Source organism: Crocodylus porosus, unplaced genomic scaffold (genome assembly GCF_001723895.1).
Source record: "Crocodylus porosus isolate Cpor-Errol unplaced genomic scaffold, CroPor_comp1, whole genome shotgun sequence".
NCBI lineage: Eukaryota > Metazoa > Chordata > Crocodylia > Crocodylidae > Crocodylus > Crocodylus porosus.
In genome coordinates, this window is record NW_017728921.1 from 23,469,277 (window position 1) to 23,479,375 (window position 10,099).

At 53.0% G+C, this 10,099-nt stretch overlaps 1 long non-coding RNA gene across 1 annotated transcript in view; it reads right to left on the reverse strand.

Annotated features, from left to right (window-relative positions):
• The window catches only part of LOC109312918, a 9,338-nt gene extending 329 nt beyond the window's left edge, over positions 1-9,009 (reverse strand). The window contains exons 1-2 of the long non-coding RNA XR_002101934.1: positions 8,994-9,009; positions 3,799-3,801 (exon numbers count right to left, since the gene is read on the reverse strand). This is a non-coding gene — a long non-coding RNA (uncharacterized LOC109312918). The remainder of the gene's footprint in view (positions 1-3,798; positions 3,802-8,993) is intronic.
• Between the last annotated feature and the right edge of the window lie 1,090 nt (positions 9,010-10,099).

Sequence of the window (10,099 nt, forward strand, 5' to 3'; positions counted from 1 at the left end):
CCCCAACCATATAAAGTACCTGCATAATTTTGCATAACTGAGAATTTCTCTGCATAATTTTGAGCTTTTAGCTGTGTGATTTTTAAAATTGTAATTAATTGCAACTAATTTTTTAAATCACACAACTAACTGCAATCACATTTTTTAATAGTTTGAGGGCCCTAATCGAAATCTGTTACATTGCTCAGACACTACAAACAAAACACCTTTACAGGCCCCTCTTGTACCTCTACCTTTCCTATTTAAAACCAAAGGCAGTATGAGTAGAGAAATTTGCCTTTTCATGACAGTTCCCATCGCGGATAAAGTTAAAAATGTTGACATCCTCCATGCTCCAAATCCAGTCGACAAACGGTGGGTGGAGGAGAGGAAATGATTGCTCTAAGGAAGATGAACAGCCAGGGCCTAGCAGAAGTGGTTGGCAGTGCTCCCGGCATGTGGAAGCCAGCTGTTCATTGACAGCTTACTGATGTGTTCCCTTTTTTCTTTTTTTAAGATAGTCATGTTTTATGGAGTAAGTAGAGAAGCACTTGTGCAGTAGATATACTAGGCTGATGTGATCTTCTGTGCCAGGGGTGGGCAAAATACAGCCCGCAGGCTGGACCCAGACTGCCAGCCCATTCTATCTAGTCTGCAGGGCCTCTAAAAATTTTAGAAAATTAATTTTTATCTGCCCCTGACTGGCTGTCAAAGATGACAGGCAGACAGTGGCAGCAGGACCCAGAGGGAGCCTGTTGCTGAGCAGCAAGGCTGGCCCAGCTCCACTCCTCCTCCAACTTCCCTCCCTCAGCCCCCAACCAGAAGCCTCTGCATGACCGTGGAGCTACTTTCCCCCAATCCAAGTGGAAAGTAAGGTAAGATTGGATGGAGGGAAAGGGGAAATGGCTGCGAACAGCCCCATGGTGCTTCCCAGGCCAGGGTAGAGCCAGAGCTGTGGGGAGCAGCAGGTGTGGGGGCAGAAGGAAGTGGCTGCAGGGAGCAGCAGAGTGGCAAGGAGGATGCAGATAGTGGTGCAGGAATTGGTAGGGGCCACAGCGAGCAGCAGGGGCTCCTGGGAACAGTGCAGGCAGCGGCAGGGGCTACAGGGAGTGGTACAAGAAGCAGCAGGGGCTACAGGGAGCAACATGGGAAGTGTGGGAGGGAATGCAGGGAAATGGCAGTGGCGGGTGGGCGCGGAGCCCATGCAGGTGAGCAGGGATCCAGGTTGGGGCAGCAGGAGTGCAGAGCCTGGGCATGGAATCGGCCTCACGTGATGTAAATAGGCATGAATGCTGTCTGGTACAGCCACACACAATAGAGCCAGCAGCCCAGCTCATCTCTCTCTGCCACGTGCTATAACCCCACAGTCCCCCACCACACATACACACTCCCCAATCATACCCTGCCGCATACACCCCTTTATTGCCCACACCCAACATAAAGTAGGACTGTATTTTGAGCTTTTATGCAGTCACTTCTAGGTACACTTTATAAACACATAAATTAGTACAAAAATATTTGTAAATAAAAGTTTTATAGTAGCTGTTTTATTTTTTGTATATAATTTGGGTTTTTTCTGGCTTCAAGATTGCAGCACCCTTCCTCCCAAAAGAAGGGTGGATACTTGTCCTTCCAGGGCAAGGAAAGGAACTTCCAGTGGCAAAGGTCAGGGGCTGGGGGCAGGACTTCTGGTCCCAATATAGCGACTGGGGGCGAGGCACCTGTCAAGGGATGTTGGTGCCCCAGTAGCAGACACTGGGGAGCTGTGAGGGGCCTGATCCTTGTGGCAGCGCAGCCCCAGCCCCTTCCCTGCTGTCTGACCCAAGGCACACATGCCAAGAAAAATGCCTTTGTGTGCCACGCTCTGGCACCCCTGTCTAATCCATCATGGAGGAATCACTGCCTATCACCTCTGGAGCACACCTCCCTATTGCCATTGTTGACTGAGACTGGAGACAGTGGTAAGTAGGCATCTTTGGTTCTGCAGGGAAGTGGAGATCTGTGGCCTGCAGTGCAGGCTGGGCTGCAAGCCAGTGGCAAGTTACTATTTAAGAGTCTGAATCAAAGTAATTGAGCCTAAGTGAGTTCCACTGAAATCATAGTTCTGCGGGTTAATACGTCTTGCCAGGATCCTTGATGTGTTCTTTTACTTCTAAAGTAGCCAAGACCTGCTTTTATCTGCATAGGGCAAGGAGACTGCACCCTTTCCTATGGAGATGGAGATGTTGCTGCAGAGATCCATGTCTGGTTGCTTCCACACATTGAATTATTTCAACATATTCTGTATGGGGTTATCCTTAAGATACCACTAAGCAATTAACAAGTAGTATAGAAAGTAACTGCTAATTTACTCTTGGAACAGGAGCAAAAGATTGAGATGATTAGAAGCCAGTGGAATAATCATAATTTTTGGGGTGCGATTCAAAGCATTGGTTTTATCTGAAAGTTTCAGCTTTGAGTTCTATTTTGGTAATCCCCTTTCCCTCCCATCCTTCCCTGCTCCAATTCCCTGCATCTCCAGCACTGAGTGCACTGTAGCACTGCAGCTAAACTCTTCACAATTTGTGCCTAGAATGCAGTTCTTAATGGGGGATCGATGATTCCAGAGCTTGCATAGACACTGCTTCTGCGTGGTGACCTTCAGGATGTGCTGCAAGGCCTATTCAGAGTTAATTGGGAGAAGTGGAGGTTAGATGTGATTGTGGCCTGAGAGATCTCTGAAGAAATTAGGAGTTATTCTCCATTGAAACTAGTTCACTTACAAGTTGTCACTTTTTGGTACATGCACTGAGAGGCAAAGATACTATAAAGTGGTGAATAAAATAAGAAACATGATTTTGAGAGGCACTTTTGTTAATCTTTTATCTTGCTCTTCAACAGTAACACAAAGTGCAGGACAGTAAAACTGACCAAGGCTCTTTAAGCCAGTGCATTTTCAGCTTGGGTGTTGTGGCAAACGACTCAAATTGGCTTCACAATTGTACCTGTCTTCACACTATTCATATATGTGGATATGTCTCTAGCCCTAACTTACAGCTGGGGTAAAGGAAACGGATGATTTCGCCTACCTCTTACAGGAAATTATATCTTTTGAAGTCATGAGTAAAGAAGGACTTGTTTTCCATGGTTTGAGAGAACACTGAGGTGAATGATACATAATCTGCATCTAGTGTTTCTATTGAAAGGCTCAGAGCCTTTTAGTTTAGGTATATAAACGTACTGACTACCTGCCATCTGGCTCTTGTAAATTTTGGTTTTGAAGCTGGAGTACAATGAGCAAAATCTCAACTTGCAACTGAGGTCTAGGTCAGCGGTGGACAATTATCTCGGTTGGAAGGATGCTTAAGTTTTGACAAACTGTCGGGTTGCACAGGTAGTCCTGCCCCTTGACAGTTGCCTTGCCCCCTGGTCGCCACACCGGGACTGGAAGTCCTGCTCCCTAATCCCTGACCTTTTGCCACGAGAAGTCCTTCCCTTTGCTGCCCCCCCACCAATCCTTTTGGTAGGGGAGGTTGCCATCTTAGAACCAGAAAATAACCAAATCATACATTAGAAGTCAAACATTTACTATATTTTAATTTTATTACAGAAAATTTGTCATGACTTAGGATGCAATCCCTTCTATATACAGTACACAGTCATAACTCAAAAATAGTGTCACTCTTTTCTATTGTATGTGTATGGCAGGGTGTCAGGCTACATGGGGTGGTTGAGAAGGTGTGGCTGTGTAGAAAGTATGTAGGGGTTTATGTATATGTAGATGGGGGTTGGGGCAGGGTGTGGGGGTGTGGGGTATGAGAGGGTGGAGGGTGTAGAGACCCCCTCCCCCAGACATGCTCCTCATGGTGTGCAGCTCCGGCTGCCTGGCAGCAGCAGTAGGTGGGGAGGTTAGGGTGCGATAGAGACGGCTGGGCAGGCTGCGCTGAGGCTGCACTCATTGCTTCCAGCATAGTGCTGGACACCTCTGTCACAGTGGGGTAGCAGGGGGTTCCTTTCACTTCCAGCCGAGTGCAGGGACCTGTGCAGCATGGTGCAAGGAAGGCAACAGGCTCCAGCATGGGGCTTCCCTGGCTGCAGCTCCTGCACTCACAGGCTTGGGGTGCGGAGCCCCAGTGATAGAGGCAGCCAGGCATGCAGCACTGGCCAGAGCCGTGCCCTACTGGGCACCTGTGCCGGGCACGAGCACCCTGACCTCCCTACCTGTTGTTGCTGCCAGGCAGCAGGAACTGCACACCATGGGGGGAGTGTGTGGGGAGTCCCTACACCTGTCACCCTCACACCCACGCCCTGCCCAGCCAAGCTCTGCACTTCTGCTGCCCCCTGGGCATATACTTCACGCTTCCACCTGGCTGCAACTCCACCCTGCCACTCACCAGCCCTGCTGCTTCCCTACTTGCTGTCCCAAGTGAGTTGACTTTAGGAAGTCAAGCAGGTTCCCATGGGGCAGCTGCAGTAGGAGCCCTGCCCAGAAGCTGCTGCTGGCTGGACAGAGCCCTTCCACCCAAGAGGTTGGGAGCAAGGTGCAATAGGGTAAGCTGGGGGAGTATACACGTGGGAACCTCACTCCCAGCCTTGTGGGGGGAAGGGCTGGGCAGGACACAATTCATTGGTGGGCACTGCGGACCAGGTGAAAAATGCCTGGTGGGCCAAATGCAGCCTGCGGGCAGTATTTTGCCCACCCCTGGTCTAGCTGAAAGTCTCAGCAAAGAGGCCAAGGGTTAAACCACTTAGTCTGTATCCCAGAGACGTGCCCCAGTGACTTAATCCTAGCGGCTGCATCCAGACGAGCCGACGTGCCTCTTGCTGCATCTAAAACCAATCTGAGACGCAGCAAGAGGCACACTGGGAACAAAAAAATGTTCCCCATGCTGCATATTTGCAGCACGGGCTCAAAATTTGATACCTGGATAATCGGGTATCAAAATAAAACACAGGGGAACCAGGCAGCTGGTCCTCTAGAGTGGTGCTCTGGTTTCTGGCTAGAGCATCTCTATGGTGGTCCTGCTGCCTCACCATGCAGGGCATGAACCCTTAGTGTGCTGGGGCAAGCAAAAGCACAACAAGGATCAGGACCGGACACTGTCACAGGTAAGCAGGGACGTGGGGGTTGAGGAGTGGCAGGGGGATGTGCAGTCTGTGAGTGAGTTTGCAGAGGGGCTTGAGTGGGGCTGCCACATGCCTGCCCCCCCACCCCCCCAGCATGGATGAAAGCAGCCAGCACGGCTGTAGCCCAGCTGCAGGCACAGTGGGTAGCAATGCGGTGCTGTGTGACCTGGGCTCCGTACATGCTGAACGGGCCTGGCCCGCTACTGCACGGCTTTGAACAGGACTGAGAAAGCCATGGACTAGTGGTTGGGCCAGGTCCATTCAGCATGTACAAAGCTCGGGTCTCACAGGTCCGTGTCACCACCGGCTGTACCTACAGCTAGGCCGCAGCTGTGCTGGCTGCTTTCACCTGCGTGGGGCTGGGTGGGGCAGGCATGCGGTGGTCCCTGCTCGAGCCTCTCCACAAAGCGTGGGGCAGGACTCAACCTGGCCCAGCCTGGCATGGCCCACTAGCACACCTTTGCCCAGGACCAGGACGTATAGCTCCTGTGTACAGGTGCACTAGCTGCGCAGCCTGGGCTGGGTCAGGTTGAGTCAGGCTGGCTGGACATGTCTTTCATGAAACTCAGGTAGCAACGCAGTCTCCTACAAAGGGCCATGGAGCATCGCCACCTGAGCCTCATGGAAAACGAGCCTGGCCGGCCTGACCTGACCCAGCCTGGCCCGGGCCATGCAGCTGACACGCTTTTGCACAGGAACCATGTATCCTGGAGCCACGCCTCCTGGTCCTGTGCAAAGGTACATTAGTGGGCTGCATTGGGCCTGCCACTCTTTCTCCCTGCACACAGCATGGGTCCCGCAGTGCTGCCACTGGAGGCAGGACCCAGCCTGGTGCGACACTTGGTCCTTGCAAGCAGCACGGGGCCCCAGGTGCCGGTCCAAGTGGCCTGGGGTTGCCTGAAAGGTGCACAGCCCCACACCACACTGCACCATGCTGAGCTGGACCCGCGATGAGTGGCGCAGGTAACACTGAGTCTGAGGCGGCCAGGGCTGTGCCGTGCTGCTGAGGGCTGTGGTCACTGTGGGCCCTGAGCACCCAATGGCTACTGCTGCTGTGGGGGTAAGCTGTGGGCCCTGTGGGGGACTGCCCTGGGTGGGGGGAGCAGTCCATGTGCTGGGGGGGGCTGCACCCTGTGTGGTGGCAGGGGACCCAACCCTTCTGAGCAGTCTCCCCATGCCCCCCCCCACATCACACCCACCTACGAACCCACCCATATCACCCCACTCCTGCAAACCGTACATCTCCCCATCACACACCCATTGTGCTCTGCTGCTAGACAGGGTGAGACCTGGCAGGAGCTGTGACTGCAGGGGCAGCTGACCCCACATCCTAGTTAGTGGAAAGGTCAGGGGGAGCTCAAATTATTCTATGGTAAGAAAACCAAAAGCAAACATCAAGAATATTTATTTAGAATTTATTTTATGACTATAGAGACACTGGTAGGCTTCCAAATCTCTTTAGATTTGTAAATATATTAATAAAACATTGCCCAACTGATCCGTCTCTCTGTCTCATATATAAGTGATCTTTTGTTTTAATTGTGAAGAACGTGGATTTTTGGGGTATTTTAAAGAGTGAATTTGGGAATTTATCATTGGAGATTTTGCACTTTTTAAATGGGGAACACCAGAAATCCTGCTAGTGAGGCAGGTGGCAGATGCAGGCAGCAGCGCCTGCTCCGGGCTGGCATCCACGACTTAGCTGGATGTGCTGACCTGGTCACCTGGGGCCAGGAGGACATGCTTTGACCATTCAAAGCAGGCCACCACACTGAGAACATCTTCCGGGTGATAACTGCCCAGATGGCAGAGCGGTGATGCACATGGCAGTCCTGCTGCACAAAAACCAACAAAGCCACAGCCCACTAGCAGCTGGCCCAGAGGTGCAAATGTCTCTGCTGAGGCCATACAGTCCCATTCGGGTCTGGCAGGCGCGCAGCTTCGGGGCCACATGCTGTTGCAGGTGGCAGCAGGTCACAGCAAGGCAGCAGCCCCCACTGCCGGACCGCGGCAGTGGGTAGAGGGTGCAGGGAACTCTCAGGGCTGCTGCAGCAGTTCAGCTGGGACGAGGGGTAGTGTCCGATGGACCAGGCCACAGAAGCTCCTGTCTTTTTGTCCATCCGATAGCCAGGAGGGCCTTGCCCACGGTAAACTAGTAGCTCCTTTTTACGGGGGCTAATGGACAAATGGAACAACTAAATTCTAAAACATGCCCCTCCTCCACCGGCTCCCCTGTGGTGCACGCAGCTGTGGGAGTGACCTGCTCATGCCCCTGGACCAACTGCTGGGCTCTGATTGCCCTGTGACTTGGCCCAGCCCTGTGAATGGGGCCCTGCCAGGCCGGGTCATGGGGCAACCCCCACAGTGCAGCAGGGAGAGGTGGAGGGGCAAATGATTTGCCCCTACCCCACTGCCTCCTGCACTATGGGGGTCTCAATCTGCCCTAGCCCCCCACGCCCAAGTAAAGAAAACAGAAAGAAACTAACCTGCCTGCTCAGCTGGCTGTGATCCTGGCTGCACAGTATATATGTGTGTGCATACCCCTCCCTCTCTCCCCAACTGCGGCAGCCTGTGGCCTGGGGCCCTACTTGCTGCCTATGTCTGGGGGCGGACTTAGTCTGGTTAGGACCCCCCCTTCTGTCACCTATGGTAGCCACCCCAAATTTTGCTGTAGCCCTGCTCCCAGCATTGCCATTGTTGTGGCAATGGGCAGCTCTAGCTCAACGTTCCACCTCTACCCATGTACCAGGTGTGTGGCAGTGGCGGCACTGGGAGTGGGGCTGTGGTGAAATCTGGGGTGTCTGCAGCCCTCTCCGTAGTCCCTGCCGAGAAAAACCCGGCGTAGCCCTGGCTCCAGCCCGCCTACCCTGCCTTGATCTGGGGGCTTATACCTCTCCCCCCTGCCCTACTGGAGTGTGCACAGTGGTGAGGGCCACCCCCCCCATGAGCTACAGCTCCATCCTATGCCCCACCCTGGCTGGGCAGCCCCTGCCCCTACATCCTCCCTCACCACAGGGGTTGTTGACCCACCCCCCACCTCATGCCCCTTCCCTCCCCTCTCCCAGTCCAGTACAACAGACTTGCTAGCTGCACGCAGCTGTATCAGAAATTGGATCGGTATCAGCCAATATTCCTCCTTAAAAATTGGCTACTGGTATTGGCCCCAAACATCTCTATTGGTGCACTGCTATCTGTCAGAGTTTGGAAACTGTTGGTCTAGGCTATCTGCTTCCACAAGTAGTTCCTCAATAGAAGACAAAAACAGGAATTGCTATTAGGCCCTGGAGCTGCCAGCACAGCAGTTAAAACAACACCATACTAATTTTGCATTCCTTTTCCATGCAAATACACATCCCATTGGCAATGGCAAGTTAACAATGAATGCGGGGGTAGAAAGGTCTTGGTAGTTATGAAAGGGAGAATAATCTGTGCAGCTATTAATGGGAAGGAAAACTTGCCCAAGGAACAACGATTAGGAAAAAAAGTGAAATGGTTCAGACACGAATGAGGAAGAGGAAGTCCGTACTACAAATGGCAGAGAGAAGCTAGGCCTGAATGACTGTAAATGGGAGAGAAGTGGGTCATGCAATAGTGGGGTCCTAGACATATGATCATGAAGAGGGAAGTAATTTTCACAACACACTTCTTCTACTTAAATGTCTACTGTTGTAGTATAGGCACCCTAGGCAAGTCTTTTCTAGCTGTGACTTCACTAATTCCATAGCATTAGGTTAGAAGAGCTCTCCAGAAATCATTTCGTCCCTTTGTTTTCCAGGATATACTTTAGTACTAGCACATCTGCCTCCTGCCTGGTGGATCCTCCATGCAACAAACATGTTCCACAGTCATGAACATGTTGGCAGGCACTGGTGTGCTGCAGTGTTGCTGGTCTTTCCATTCAAAGGTACAGGCTCCAAATCCATAAGGTACCATGACTGGCCCCTGGTACTGCATTCACAGGAGCAATGTAAAACCTATGAGAGTTGCATCACAAATAGTTGGATGGGAGGCAGTGGCTGTGGTCAGATCCAGCTGGGGAATCTTTGCTGGATAATAAATGAAACAACAACAAAAATAATGTCCCTTGGACTTTACAGTAAGAAAGGTTGGAGATATTTCGGTCAGCTTAAGTTTCTAAAAGCATATTTAAAAATGGGGGTAAATTCAAGCCCACTTTGTGCTTTTAAACCACCACAGCTTTAAGGAGTATGCCTGCTAACATCCAATTTCCAAAGATTTTAGGTTGTGAGTTTACATTTGTCTCACTTGGGCGTGCTGCTCCCAGCTCACCACCTTGGGGGATGCAGCCCAAGCACCCTGCAGCCACACGGCCCATCCCTGCCTGCCCTGCAGATCCAGCCTGAGCCGGAGCAGAGGGAGTCTGACGTCCTAGATGAGGGGGAAAGACCCAGAAAACAGGAGCCGGGACCCCTGAGCCAGAGAAATTTAACACTTCTGCTCGCTGGCCTTGCTGCCCCGGCACAGATCTGTTGTACGTATGAATTGCGGCCGATCGCCACGGCGCGGGGGGAGGGGGGCGTCTGGGATGGTTTTTAACTTCCAGCAGAGGCGGGCGCCCTCAGTGCCCGCGGCCCCGCGCTCCTCCGCCGCCGCCCCTGGGCGCACGGGTCACGGCGCCGGACTTGGGCCCAGGAGCCGGGCGGGCACCGCCGCACGCTGCTGCCTGGGGGAGAAGCGGAGCGGGAACCCTACCCGCCCCGGCACCAGAGCGCCCACGTCCGTCTCCAGCTCCCGGGCGACCCTACCCCTCCTCCCCCCGCGTCGCTGTCCGGCCACGTCCCGGGGGCGGGACCCCGCGCCGCGCTCCAGCCGCAGCGGGGCTGACGGGATTGATTGACAGCAGAAGCCCTCCAAGACGGACCAGTCAGCAGTCTGCTGTCGAGCTCTATTGGCTGGGGGCGAATAGGGAGGTGGGGATCGAGTGCCTGTGGCCACGCCTCCTGGGCCGCCGCCGCCCAATAGGTATGGTAGGGGGGCGGGACCCCGCGGCCCC